The 15,536-nt window shown below is 38.7% G+C and overlaps 1 long non-coding RNA gene across 1 annotated transcript in view; it reads left to right on the top strand.

Annotated features, from left to right (window-relative positions):
* The window catches only part of LOC138986323 (uncharacterized), a 130,023-nt gene that overhangs the window by 95,792 nt on the left and 18,695 nt on the right, over positions 1–15,536 (top strand). Inside the window, exon 3 of the long non-coding RNA XR_011463155.1 lies at positions 1,334–1,373. This is a non-coding gene — a long non-coding RNA (uncharacterized lncRNA). The remainder of the gene's footprint in view (positions 1–1,333; positions 1,374–15,536) is intronic.

The following is a 15,536-nucleotide window of genomic DNA, read 5'->3' as shown; positions in this document are numbered from 1 at the left end:
AAGGAGTTAACCTAGAGCTCCAGTTAATCAAAATTCCTGGGCGTGATAAGAGTGTTTTAACCTACAAACTCCTCTGAAGGTTCTCTAGCCTGCCTGACAGGCTTGTCCCGCCACATGTGATCACTCACAGCCTCCCTACTGTGAGAGGCATGAGATGCTTTAAACCTTCTAAAAACAGGTTCCTTAGAAAAGTTAGAAAACTATTAGTATAATGGGCTGATTAGAAATTGTATTGGTGAAGGGTTTTTCATTTGTTGAGCCAATGTTTGTTGCTAAGTCTCCATATCCCCTGCCCTTACACACATTAATGAATATATAGAAGAAATAAGTATTAACCTTTGATATTAATCACGTTAGACCTTAGGCTAAGTAAATTCTTTCCTTAACTAAAACCCACTACACCCTCACCCTATAGGAATGTAACTTTATTTGGGTGGCGTCTGTTTTAAGAATAATCACCCTTGGAGAAAAAAGTGTTCTGGTTGACTGACCACTGTCACAAGGAGAGGGTCATAAATTGTCAGCAGGCCCCCCTGGCCAGAAGATGATGTAACACTCCTAAGACCTCTGTATACATTTGTGTGAAGCACCTGACTTTAATAAAAGTCAGGACTGCTGTCCCCACGTGACTTTTGTATAACATCTCAGTGTATAAAAACAGACTCTTGAAAATAAAGAATTGGGATCAGTTTCTCGAAATACTGGTCTCCCCATGTCTCTCTCTCACTCTGGCTGAGTCTCCATCTGGAGCGCAGAACCCGCCATGCTTACTAATTATGCCTGGGCTTCTAAGATCCGACTGGGGAGGCCTCAGTGTCTCCTCTCCTTCGGGAGAACAGAAGGATGCCTGCGGCCTATGTGAGTGGTGCAAGCTTCTTGTCTTGAAGTTTTATTGGTCTCCTGCGTAAACCAAGCTACTCAGCCTCTTTTCTACACTGAATTTTCCTACTGAGCTATCCTTATTCTATTACTCTTTATATCTTTAATTAATATCTCATTAAAGCTATTGTATCCTGACCCTCGCTGACGCCGTCCCCACTTCGAATACCCTGGATCAGCCGGGGCTGGACCCCGGCAGTCCTTGTTCCACATCAGGCTACTTAATATTCATACTAACCAAGAAAGTAATGTAGAAAATGACCCATACACAGAATGCCATCAGGATCAGGTTATAAACCCTTCTTTGACCTCCTCAAACAGGAAATATTAAGACCTCATACAGGTGATAAAAGTTGAAAAATTGGAACCCTTATGTCTTACTTCATTCAGGCTGCCATAACAAGTAGACTTGGTGACTTTAAATACATAACTTTTTTTTTTTTCCTCTTCATAGTTCTGGAGGCTGGAAAGTCTGCCATCAAGATACTGAGAAGGTAGGTTTTGTTCTGAGGCCGTGCACTTACCCTCTCACTGTGTGCTCACATGACCTCTCGGTGTTAAGAGTTGTGTAGTGGAGGGGAGGGCAACTTCTCTGATGTCTCTTTTTAAAAATTTTATTTATTTGGCTGCCTCAGATCTTAGCTGTGGCATGTGGGATCTAGTTCCTTGACCGGGAGTGGAACCCAGGCCTCTGCATTGGGAGCACAGAGTCTTAGCCACTGCACCACCAGGGAAGTCCTTGATGTCTCTTATAAGGGTGTAACCCCATCAGATCAAGGACCTGCCCTCATGACCTCATCTAATTACCTCCTAATTACTCTAGTTACCTCCCAAAGGGCCCATCTCCAAATACTATTACAGTGGAGATTAAGGCTTCAACATATGAACTTTTAGGGGACACAAATATTCAGCCCGTAATACTTTACAAACATATATGATATGGCTTTCAATACCAGTACTCATGAAAGTATTTATTTTCTTCCGGGTACTAGGTGTGTAAATCAGATGCAGTGTTTTAGGAGATGTGATGGATCCTTGGTTATAGCTTCATTGTTTACTTAGCTAAGCTTCCCAGTAGTTTGGTGCATTAGTTGGGGTTCTCCAGTGAAACAGAACCAATAGGATATATATAGATATATAGAATGAGATTTATTATGAGGAATTGGCTCTTGGGATTTTGGAGGGTGAGAAGTTCCACAGTCTGTCATCTGCAAGCTAGAGACCCAGGAAAGCCAGTGGTGTGATTCAGTCAGAGTTTGAAGGCTTGAGAACCAGGGGAACCAATGGTGTAATTCCTAGTCTAAGGGCAGAAGACCCATATTTCAGCTCATGCAGTCAGGCAGAGATGGGACAAATGCTCTACCTCTTATCCAACAGATTGGATGATGCCCACCCACATTGGGGAGGGCAATCTGTTTTACTCATTCTACCAGTTCAAATGCTAATCTCACCAGGAAACACCTTCACAGACACACCCAGAAACAATGTTTAACCAGATATCTGGGTACCTGGTGACCCCATCAGGTTGACACATAAAATTAACTATCACATTTGGTCATTAGAGATAAAGTGAGGGAAATACTTGTCTGTTGGTTGTTGACAGCTGGCATTGTACCTTATTGGTCAAAGTCCATGCTGTACAACTTGCTAAATATTTTGAATATCACTACTGGTTATACATATTTTTGTTTATTCTTTGTTAGAGCATATAAGTAAATAAAAGCATATAGAAATAGACTTAAAACTAATTAGCCTCTGTTCTCATTAATCTTTAAATGTTATTATTTTCTGATTTTGATGTCACTCAAACTTTAAAAGAACTAAGTGACCTTGAGTATTGAAAGTTAGAGGTCCTTTGATTTGAATAAAACCTAATTTTTTTATTGAGATGAAGTTCACAGAAAAGTAACTATTTAAAGTGAACAGTTCAGTGGTTCACAATATTGTATACCCATTATCATTGTCTAGTTCCAAAATTTTTCATCACCCCAAAAGGAAACCCCTACCTATGAAGTACTTACTTCCAAATTCCCCTTACCCAACCTCTGGTTTCTGTTCATATGGAATTTTCTACTCTAGACATTTCATATAAACAGAATTATATAATATGTGACCTTTCATGTCTGGCTTCTTTTACTAAACTTAATGTTTTCAAGGTTCATCCAGATTGTAGCATGTATCAGTACTTTGTTCCTTTCTTAATGTCTGAATCATATTCCATTATATGTATATGTCATAATTTGTTTATTCATTCATCTACTGATAAATATTTGGGCTGTTTTCATTTTTTGGCTATTGAGTTAGACTTCTAACAGTTACATCCAGAGTTAAACCCCTGTGTATCTCCCCACCTTCCACATAAAGCTTAGCTACCCTAGAAGAAGCATCTTGACTGCTTCATGTATCTTGTGGCACTTGGCTTTGTTTCCTGGACCAGTCTTTCCTTGCCTGAAAGCCAAGGTAGAATCTATCTCATTCACTCAACCTCCACGACAGAAAAATTAATCAATTCCTACAACATTAACTGCCCCTTCACTTCCTTCACCTGTTTGCTGACCAGTTCTTTCCTAAATAGAGTGCCTTTCAGTCTCTTCTTTTGCTCTCCTCTTCTTTGCCATCTGTAATTGGCCATCCATGCACTGGCTCGTCTTTGAGTGAGTTGACACATGCAAGAGTATTTATTTTAAGATCTACACCATCCTCTAAAAATAGTTTGATTTTATAAAATGCAGCTACACCTAAGCATAACTAAAAAACATGTAGAAACAGAATTAAAACATGAACCACATTTCAGCTTTATTTTCCTCTCATTGCCATCCCTGTTCCATCGCAGTTGACCAGTCTTGCACATATCGTTGGATTGAGCTTGACTGGGTGGCAAAAGAATGTACTTTAGTTTAATAAACCAATTCCTGAAGATGTTATTCCTCTGATATAACAGAATGCCTCAATCCAGATAAGTAGTTCATTTCTCATTAAGAAGAGCCATGAGAATTGAGTACATGGTGAGTAATACAGGTCAGTAAGATCAGATTGCCCCAAGATTGCCCTCAAATCACATTATGTCAGCACCTGGCTTCTCTGCATCTCAGAAAGCCTGTACTGGTAGCCAGTATAAGACCTATATCTTTCACACATCTGCTCAAGGCAAGCTTATTTTTGGATGTTCCTCAGCTCTGAATTGCACTAAAGAAATATTGTCCTTAGGATTCTAAAGATAGAGGAGGTAATGTGAGTGTCTTCTTACAAAGTGCTAATAGGTAGTCTGAGCACATGTTTATAAACCTGGGTCACAAATTTCAGGGTGGCAGAACTTGGTTTTATCACTTTATACAAGACATCCAGATAGTCACTATGGGAAAAATAGAATGTCTTGAGTTAGTTGATATTACATCATTCATTATTTTTCAGGCTATCATGTAGTAAAACTGACTTTTTAATGTACAGTTCAGTGAATTGTATATTAAATTTTATATTATATGTAAAGTGAAGTCACTGTAATCTTTTCAGGGCCAAATGTCTCTAAGGGGTTTAATCCAGCCCTGTACCTCACAAATTTATAGGTTAAAATAAGTACTGAAGTTGGAGAACATTCAAGATATCTCTCTACCAACTGTCACTTTACATTAAAATAAATTTAGAAATTGAGTACTGAACTGTGAGCCTCCATTTTCCTTCTTGTGTCACATGGTAACCTATGGTAATGAGCCCATTACATGATAAATTAATAAGAGAAATAATTTCCAGGAATTCTCTGGCAGTCCAAGGGTTAGGACTAGGCACTTTCAGTCTCGTGGCCTGGGTTTGATTCCTGGTTGAGGAACTAGGATCCTGAAAGCCATGCCAGGACAGCCAAATTAAAGGAAAGAAAGAATTTCCAGAATTTTCAAAGATAACTGGCTCTGAAATGTGGAATATTTCCTATTTGCCTTTAATCCAAGAAAATTTGTTTTTAAAATGGTGGCGGTGAGAAAACATAGTTTTGGTGATGCTGTGATATATTAACATATATCTTACTTGAAACTTTGCATCATAAGTAGTTATTACCTTATTTTTCAATTTCCATTTTAGTGTAGCAGTTTGCACATACGGTTAAAATGATCTTTTTTTTTTTTCAATGTTATTTTGACCTAGCACTTGAAATTAATGTTTACAAGCTTCCAGTGTTCCACATACCCTATAGCAAGCCTTTATTGAACAAAGAATATTTATTCCAAGGTGGAATTTGAATCCATGCCTTCTACTTTGGAAATTTGAATTTAGTTCAATTTCATGAATCTTTATTAAGCATCTGTTATGTACAAGACATTGTTAGAAATTGAGACAGAGGTAAAGAGGAATAAGATGATATGTTCCTAAGCATATTGCATTTTATTATGTATCTCATTTATTATATTTGTTAGTTCATGTGCTTTTTTTTTTACCCCTTATGGCAGGAAATGTGCCTTATTTGACTTTGTATACAAGTGTTAAAAATATTTGTTGAACTACGTTTTTGGCTAACCCATTGACACAGATATAACCCATTATATCTACTACTGTGGGCAAAAATCCCTTAGAAGAAATGGAGTAGCCATCATACTCAACAAAAGAGTTGGAAATGCAGTACTTGGATGCAGTTTCAAAAACGACAGAATGATCTCTGTTCTTTTCCAAGGCAAACTATTCAATATCAAAATAATCCATGTCTATACCCCAACGAGTAATGCTGAAGAAGCTGAAGTTGAACAGTTCTATGAAGATCTAAAGAATTTCTAGAATTAACAATCAAAAAAGATGTACTTTTCATTATAGGGGACTAGAATGCAAAAATGGGAAGTCAAGAAACATCTAGAGTTACAGGCAAATTTGGCCTTGGAGTACAGAATGCAGCAGGACAAAGGCTAATACAGTTTTGCCAAGAGAATGCACTGGTCATAGCAAACACCCCCTTCCAACAACACAAGAGAGGACTCTACACATGGACATGACCAGATGGTCGACACCAAAATAGGGTTGATTATATTCTTTGCAGCCAGAGATGGAGAACCTTTATACAGTCAGTAAAAACAAGACCAGGAGCTGACTGTGGCTCAGATCATGAACTCGTTATTGCCAAATTCAGACTTAAACTGAAGAAAATAGGGAAAACCACTCGACCATTCAGTTCAGTTCAGTTCAGTAACTCAGTCATGTCCGACTCTTTGTGACCACATGAACAGCAGCACGCCAGGCCTCCCTGTCCATCACCGACTCCCGGAGTTCACTCGGACTCACGTCCATCGAGTCACTGATGCCATCCAGCCACCTCATCCTCTGTTGTCCCCTTCTCCTCCTGCCCCCAATCCCTCCCAGCATCAGAGTCTTTTCCAATGAGTCAACTCTTCGCATGAGGTGGCCAAAGTACTGGAGTTTCAGCTTTAGCATCATTCCTTCCAAAGAAATCCCAGGGCTGATCTCCTTCAGAATGGACTGGTTGGATCTCCTTGCAGTCCAAGGGACTCTCAAGAGTCTTCTCCAACACCACAGTTCAAAAGCATCAATTCTTTGGCGGTCAGCTTTCTTCACAGTCCAACTCTCACATCCATACATGACCACTGGAAAAACCATAGCCTTGACTAGATGGACCTTTGTTGGCAAAGTAATGTCTCTGCTTTTGAATATGCTATCTAGGTTGGTCATAACCTTCCTTCTAAGGAGTAAGCGTCTTTTAATTTCATGGCTGCAGTCACCATCTGCAGTCATTTTGGAGCCCAGAAAAATAAAGTCTGACACTGTTTCCACTGTTTCCCCATCTATTTCCCATGAAGTGATGGGACCAGATGCCATGTTCTTCCTTTTCTGAATATTGAGCTTTAAGCCAACTTTTTCACTCTCTTCTTTCACTTTCATCAAGAGGCTCTTTAGTTCTTCCTCACTTTCTGGAATAAGGGTGGTGTCATCTGCATATGTGAGGTTATTGATAATTCTCCCAGAAATCTTGATTCCAGCTAGTGCTTCTTCCAGCCAAGCGTTTCTCATGATGTACTCTGCATATAAGTTAAATAAGCAGGGTGAGAATATACAGCCTTGATGCACTGCTTTTCCTGTTTGGAACCAGTCTGTTGTTCCATGTCCAGTTTTAACTGTTGCTTCCTGACCTGCATACAAATTTCTCAAGAGGCAGGTCAGGGGGTCTGGTATTCCCATCTCTTTCAGAATTGTCCACAGTTTATTGTGATCCCCATAGTCAAAGGCTTTGGCATAGTCAGTAAAGCAGAAATATATGCTTTTCTGGAACTCTCTTGCTTTTTCAATGATCCAGCGGATGTTGGTAATTTGGTCTCTGGTTCCTCCGCCTTTTCTAAAAGCAGCTTGAACATCTGGAAGTTCACGATTCACGTACTGCTGAAGCCTGGCTTGGAGAATTTTGAGCATTACTTTACTAGCGTGTGAGATGAGTGCAATTGTGCGGTAGTTTGAGCATTCTTTGGCATTGCCTTTCTTTGGGATTGGAATGCAAACTTACCTTTTCCAGTCCTGTGGCCACTGCTGAGTTTTCCAAATTTGCTGGCGTATTGAGTGCAGCACTTTCACAGCATCATCTTTCGGGATTTGAAATAGGTCAACAGGAATTCCATCACCTCCACTAGCTTTTTTCGTAGTCATGCTTCTTAAGGCCCAATTGGCTTCAGATTCCAAGATGTCTGGCTCTAGGTGAGTGATCACACCATCGTGATTATCTTCATCATGAAGATCTTTTTTGTACAGTTCTTCTGTGTATTCCTGCCACCTCTTCTTAACATCTTCTGCTTCTGTTAGGTCCATACTGTTTCTGTCCTTTATAGAGCCCATCTTTCCATGAAATGTTCCCTTGGTATCTCTAGTTTTCTTGAAGAGATCTCTAGTCTTTCCCATTCTATTGTTTTCCTCTATTTCTTTGCATTGATCCCTGAGGAAGGCTTTCTTATCTCTTCCTTATATTCTTTGGAACTCGGCACTCAGATACTTATATCTTTCCTTTTCTCCTTTGCTTTTCGCTTCTCTTCTTTTCACACCTATTTTTAAGGCTTCCCCAGACAGCCATTTTACTTTTTTGCATTTCTTTACCATGGGGATTGTCTTGATCCCTCTCTCCTGAAAATGTCACAAACCTCATTCCATAGTTCATCAGGCACTCTATCTATCAGATCTAGTCCCTTAAATCTATTTCTCACTTCCACTGTATAATCATAAGGGATTTGATTCAGGTCATACCTGAATGGTCTAGTGGTTTTCCCTACTTTCTTCAATTTATGTCTGAATTTGGCAATAAGGAGTTCATGATCTGAGCCACAGTCAGCTCTTGGTCTTGTTTTTGTTGACTGCATAGAGCTTCACCATCTTTGGTTGCAAAGAATATAATCAATCTGATTTTGGTGTTGACCATTTGGTGATATCCATGTGTAGAGTCTTCTCTTGTCTTGTTGGAAGAAGGTGTTTGCTATGGCCAGTGCATTTTCTTGGCAAAACTCTATTGGTCTTTGCCCTGATTCATTCTGTATTCCAAGGCCTGTTATCCAGGTGTTTCTTGACTTCCTACTTTTGTATTCCAGTCCCCTATAATGCAAAGGACATCTTTTTTGGATGTTAGTTCTAAAAACTCTTGTAGGTGTTCATAGAACCATTCAACTTCAGCTTCTTCTGCATTACTGCTTGGGGCATAGACTTAGATTGCTGTGATATTGAATGGTTTGCCTTGGAAATGAACAGAGATCATTCTGTCGTTTTTGAGATTGCATCCAAGTACCGCATTTCAGACTCTTGTTGACCAATGATGGCTACTCCATTTCTTCTAAGGGATTCCTGCCCTCAGTAGTAGATATAATGGTCACCTGAGTTAAATTCACCCATTCTAGTCCATTTTAGTTTGCTGATTCCTGGAATGTCAACGTGATTTGATTATATGATTTTACAGTGGAAGTGAGAAATAGAGTCAAGGTATTAGATCTGATAGTCAGAGTGCCTGAAGAACTATGGACGCAGGTTCATGACACTGTACAGGAGGCAGGGATCAAGACAATCCCCAAGAAAAGGAAATGCAAAAAGGCAAAATGGTTGTCTGAGGAGGCCTTACAATTAGCTGAGAAAAGAAGAGAAGTTAAAGACAAAGGAGAAAAGGAAAGATATATCCATTTGAATGCAGAGTTCTAAAGAATAACAAGGAGAGATAAGAAAGTCTTCCTCAGTGATCAATGCAAAGAAATAGAGGAAAACAGTAGAATGGAAAAGACTAGAGGTCTCTTCAAGAAAAGTAGAGATACCAAGGGAATATTTCATGCAAAGATGGGCACAATAATGGACAGAAATGGTGTGGACATAACAGAAGCAGAAGATATTAAGAAGAGGTGGCAAGAATACACAGAAGAACTTACGAAAAAGATATTCAAGACCCAGATAATTACGATGGTGTGATCAGTCATCTAGAGCCAGACGTCCTGAAATGCAAAGTCAACTGGGCCTTAGGAAGCATCACTACAAATGAAGCTAGTGGAGGTGATGGAATTCTTGTTGACCTATTTCAAATCTTAAAAGATGATGCTGTGAAAGTGCTGCACTCAATATGCCAGCAAATTTGGAAAACTCAGCAGTGGCCACCAGACTAGAAAAGGTCAGTTTTCATTTCAATCCCAAAGAAAGGCAATGCTAAAGAATGCTCAAACTACTGCACAATTGCACACACCTCACACACTAGCAACATAATGCTCAAAATTCTCCAAGCCAGAGTTCAACAGTACGTGAACTGTGAACTTACAGATGTTCAAGCTGGATTTAGAAAAGGCAGAGGAACCAGAGATCATATTGCCAACATCCACTGGATCATTGAAAAAGCAAGAGAGTTCCAGAAAAGCATATATTTCTGCTTTATTGACTATGCCAAAGCCTTTGACTATGGGGATCACAAAAAACTGTGACAAATTCTGAAAGAGATGGGAATACCAGACCACCTGACCTGCCTCCTGAGAAATCTGTATGCAAGTCAGGAAGCAACAGTTAGAACTGGACATGGAATAACAGACTGGTTCCAAACAGGAAAAGGAGTACATCAAGGCTGTATATTCTCACCCTGCTTATTTAACTTATATGCAGAGTACATCATGAGAAATGCTGGGCTGGAAGAAGCACAAGCTGGAATCAAGATTGCCAGGAAAAATATCAATAACCTCAGATATGCAGATGACATCACTGTTATGGCAGAAAGGGAAGAAGGAATAAAGAGCCGCTTGATGAAAGTGAAAGAGGAGCGTGAATTAGTTGGCTTAAAATTCAACATTCAGAAAACTAAGATCATGCCATCTGGTCCCATCACTTCATTTTAAATGGATGGGAAAACAGTGACAGACTTTATTTTGGGGGGCTCCAAAATCACTGCAGATGGTGACTGCAGCCATGAAATGAAGACACTTGCTTCTTGGAAGAAAAGTTATGACCAACCTAGACAGCATATTGAAAAGCAGAGACATTACATTGCCAACAAATGTCCATTTAGTCAAGGCTATGGTTTTTCCGGTAGTCATGTATGGATGTGAGATTTGGACTATAAAGAAAACTGTGGGGCAGGCAAAAGATAACAGAGGAATATGATGGGGAGACCACTTTCTCCCCCACAAATTCATCAAAAGAACATTTGAACGCTGAGGAAATTCCACAAATCAACTCCTGAACGCTGGCAGAGGACACCTGGCACCCAGAAAGGCAGCCCATTGTTTTCAAAAGGAGAGAGAAGAAATACAGATCCACCCACTAGAACACTGACGCAAGCTTCCCTAACCAGGAAACCTTGAAAAGCTATGTCCAACCTCACCCACAGGGAGGAACTTCCACAATAAAGAGGAACCACAAACTGCCAAAATACAGAAAGGCAACCCCACACACAGCAATCTAAACAATGTGAAAAGACAGAGAAATACTCAGCAGGTAAAGGAGCATGATAAATGCCCACCAAACCAAACAAAAGAAGAGGAGATAGAGATTCTACCTGAAAAGGAATTCAGAATAATTATAGTAAAAATGATCCAAAATCTTGAAAACAAAATGGAGTTACAGATAAATAGCCTTGAGACAAGGATTGAGAAGATGCAAGAAATGTTTAACAGGGACCTATAAGAAATAAATAAGAATCAATCAATAATGAATAATGCAATAAATGAGATAAAAAGAAAAAAAACACTCTGAAGGGAACAAACAGTAGAATAACAGAGGCAGAAGATAGGATAGGTGAATTAGAAGATAGAATGGTGGAAATCAATGAAGCAGAGAGGAAAAAAGAAAAAAGAATTAAAAGAAATGAGGTAAACCTCGGAGACCTCTGGGACAATGTCAAATGTCCCGACATTCGAATCATAGGAGTCCCAGAAGAAGAAGAAGACAAAAAGAAAGCCATGAGAAAATACTTAAGGACATAATAGTTGAAAAGTTCCCTAAAATGGGGAAGGAAACAGTCACCCAAGTCCAAGAAACCCAGAGAGTCCCAAATAGGATAAACCCAAGGCTAAACACCCCAAGACACATATTAGTCAAATTAACAAAGATCAAACACAAAGAACAAATATTAAAAGCAGTAAGGGAAAAACAACAAATAACACATGAGGGGATTCCCACAAGGATAACAGCTGATCTTTCAATAAAAACTCTTCAGGCCAGGAGGGATTGGCAGGACATACTTAAAGTGATCAAAGAGAAAAACCTACAACCCAGATTACTGTACCCAGCAAGGATCTCATTCAAATATGTAGGAGAAATCAAAAGCTTTACAGACAAGCAAAACCTGAGAGAATTCAGCACCACCAAACCAGCTCTTCAACAAATGCTAAAGAATCTTCTCTAGAGAGGAAACACAGAAAAGGTGTATAAACTTGAACCCAAAACAACAAAGTAAATGGCAATGGGATCATACTTATGAATAATTACCTTAAATGTAAATGAGTTGAATGCCCCAACCAAAAGACAAACACTGGCTGAATGGATACAAAAACAAGACCCATATATATGTTGTCTACAAGAGATGCACTGCAAAACAAGGGACACATACAGACTGAAAGTGAAAGGCTGGAAAAGTTATCTCACACAAATGGAGACCAAAAGAAAACAGGAGTAGTAATACTCATCTCTGATAAAATAGACTTTGAAATAAAGGCTGTGAAAAGAGACAAAGAAGGACACTACATAATGATCAAAGGATCACTCCAAGAACAAGATATAATAATTATAAATATATATGCACCCAACATAGGATCACCGCAATATGTAAGGCAAACGCTAACAAGTATGAAGAGGGAAATTAACAATAACACAATAATAGTGGGAGCCTTTAATACCCCACTCACACCTATGGATAGATCAACTAAACAGAAAATTAACAAGGAAACACAAACTTTAAATGATACAATGGAACAGTTAGACCTAACTGATATCTATAGGATATCTCACCCCAAAAGAATGAATTTCACCTTTTTCTCAAGTGCACATGGAACTTTTTCCAGGATAGATCACATCTTGGGCCATAAATCTAGCCTTGGTAAATTCAAAAAATTGAAATCATTCCAAGCATCTTTTCTGATCACAATGCAGTAAGATTAGATGTCAGTTACAGGAAAAAAAAACTATTTAAAATGTCAACATATGGAAGCTAAACAACACGCTTCTGAACAACCAACAAATCACAAAAGAAATCAAAAAAGAAATCAGAACATGCATAGAAATGAATGAAAATGAAAAGACAACAACCCAAATCCTTTGGGAGACTGTAAAAGCAGTGCTAAGGGGAAGGTTCATAGAAATACTAGCTTACCTCAAGAAATAAGAAAAAAGTCAAATAAATTACCTAACTCTACACCTAAAGCAACTAGAAAAGGAAGAAATGAAGAACTCCAGGGTTAGTAGAAGGAAATAAATCTTAAAAATTAGGGCAGAAATAAATGCAAAACAAACAAAAGAGACCATAGCAAAAATCAACAAAGCTAAAAGCTGGTTCTTTGAGAAGATAAATAAAATTAACAAACCATTAGCCAGACTCATAAAGAAACAAACGGAGAAGAATCATATCAACAAAATTAGAAATGAAAATGGAGAGATCACAACAGACAACATAGAAATACAAAGGATCATAAGAGACTACTATCAGCAACCATATGCCAATAAAATGGACAATTTGGAAGAAATGGGCAAATTTTTAAAAAAGTATAACTTTCCAAAACTGAATCAGGACGAAATAGAAAATCTTAACAGACTCATCACAAGCATGGAAATCAAAACTGTAATCAGAAATCTTCCAGCAAACAAAAGCCAAGGACCAGATGGCTTCACAGCTGAATTCTACCAAAAGTTTAGAGAAGAGCTATCTTACTCAGACTCTTCCAGAAAATTGCAGTGGAAGGTAAACTGCCAAACTCATTCTATGAGGCCACCATCACCCTAATACCAAAAGCAGACAAAGATGCCACAAAAAAAGAAAAAAATACAGGCCATATCACTGATGAACATAGATACAAAAATCCTTAACAAAATCCCAGTAAACAGAATCCAACAACATATTAAAAAGGTCATGCATCATTACCAAGTGGGCTTTATCCCAGGGATGCAAGAATTCTTTGATATCTGCAAATCAAACAATGTAACACACCACATTAACAAATTGAAAGATAAAAATTATATGATTATCTCAATAGATGCAGAGACAGCCTTTGACAAAATTCAACATCGATTTATGATAAATACCCTTCAGAAAGCAGGCATAGAAGGAACATAACCTCAACATAATAAAAGCTATAAATGACAAAGCCACAGCAAACACTATCCTCAATGGTGAAAAATTGAAAGCATTTCCCCTAAAGTCAGGAACAAGACAAAGGTGCCCACTCCCACCACTACTATCTAGCATAGTTTTGGAAGTTTTAGCCACAGCAATCAGAGAAGAGAAAGAAATAAAAGGAATCCAGAATGGAAAAGAAGAAGTGAAACTCTGAGTGTTTGCAGATGACACGATGCTCTACATAGAAAACCCTAAAGACTCCACCAGAAAATTACTACAGCTCATCAATGAATATAGTAAAGTTGTGGGATATAAAATTAACACACAGAAATCCCTTGCATTCCTACACACTACCAATGAGAAAACAAAAAGAGAAATTAAGGAAACAATCCCACTCACCATTGCAATGAAAAGAATAAAATACTTAGGAATATATCTACCTAAAGAAACAAAAGACCTATATATATAGAAAAGTATAAAACACTGGTGAAAGAAATCAAAGATGACACAAATGGATGGAGAAATAAACTATGTTCATGGATCAGAAGACTCAATATAGTGAAAATGAGTATACTACCCAAAGCAATCTATAGATTCAATGCAATCCCTATCAAGCTACCAATGGTATTTTTCACAGAACTAGAACAAAAATTTCACAGTTTGTTTGGAAATACATAAAACCTCGAATAGCCAAAGCAATCTTGAGAAGGAAGAATGGACCTGGAGGAATCAACCTGCCTGACTTCGGGCTATGCTACAAAGCTACAGTCATCAAGACAGTATGGTACTGGCATAAAGACAGAAATATAGATCAGTGGAACAAAATAGAAAGCCCAGAGATAAACCCACACACCTACGGACACCTTATCTTTGACAAAGGAGACAAGAATATACAATGGATAAAAGACAATCTCTTTAACAAGTGGTGCTGGGAAAAGTGGTCAACAGCTTGTAAAAGAATGAAGCTGGAATATTTTCTAACACCATACACAAAAATAAATTCAATTGGATTAAAGATTTAAATTTAAGACCAGAAACTATACAACTCCTAGAGGAAAACATAGGCAAAACACTCTCTGACATAAATCACAGCAGGATCCTCTATGACCCACCTCCCAGAGTAATGGAAATAATAGCAAAAATAAACAAATGGGACCTAATTAAACTTAAAAGCTTTTGCACAACGAAGGAAACTATAAGCAAGGTGAAAAGACAGCCTTCAGAATGGGAGAAAATAACAGCAAATGAAGCAACTGATAAAGAATTAATCTCAAAAATATACAAGCTACCCCTGCACCTCAATTTCAGAAAAATAAATGACCCAATCAAAAAATGGGCCAAAGAACTAAATAGACATTTCTCCAAAGAAGACATACAGATGGCTAACAAACACATGAAAAGATGCTCAACATTATCAGAGAAATGCAAATCAAAACCACAATGAGGTACCATCTCATGCCAGTCTGAATGGCTGCTATCCAAAAGTCTACAAGCAATAAATGCTGGAGAGGGTGTGGAGAAAAGGGAACCCTCTTACACTGTTGGTGGGAATGCAAACTAGTACAGCCACTATGGAGAAGAGTGTGGAGATTCCTTAAAAAACTGGAAATAGAACTGCCTTATGACCCTGCAATCCCACTGCTGGGCATATACACCGAGGAAACCAGAATTGAAAGAGACACGTGTTCCCCAGTGTTCATCAGCTCAGTTCAGTTCAGTTCAGTCACTCAGTCATGTCCGACTCTTTGCAACCCCATGAACTGCAGAACGCCAGGCCTCCCTGTCCATCACCAACACCCAGAGTTCACTCAAACTCATGTCCATCGAGTCGGTGATGCCATCCAGCCATCTCATCCTTTGTCGTCCCCTTCTTCTCCTGCCCTCAGTTCCTCCCAGCATCAGAGCCTTT

The sequence above is a fragment of the Bos mutus genome, chromosome X, assembly GCF_027580195.1.
Source record: "Bos mutus isolate GX-2022 chromosome X, NWIPB_WYAK_1.1, whole genome shotgun sequence".
Classification (NCBI taxonomy): Eukaryota; Metazoa; Chordata; class Mammalia; order Artiodactyla; family Bovidae; genus Bos; species Bos mutus.
Note: the sequence above shows the minus strand (reverse complement) of the source record. Positions and strands in the feature narration are given on the sequence as shown.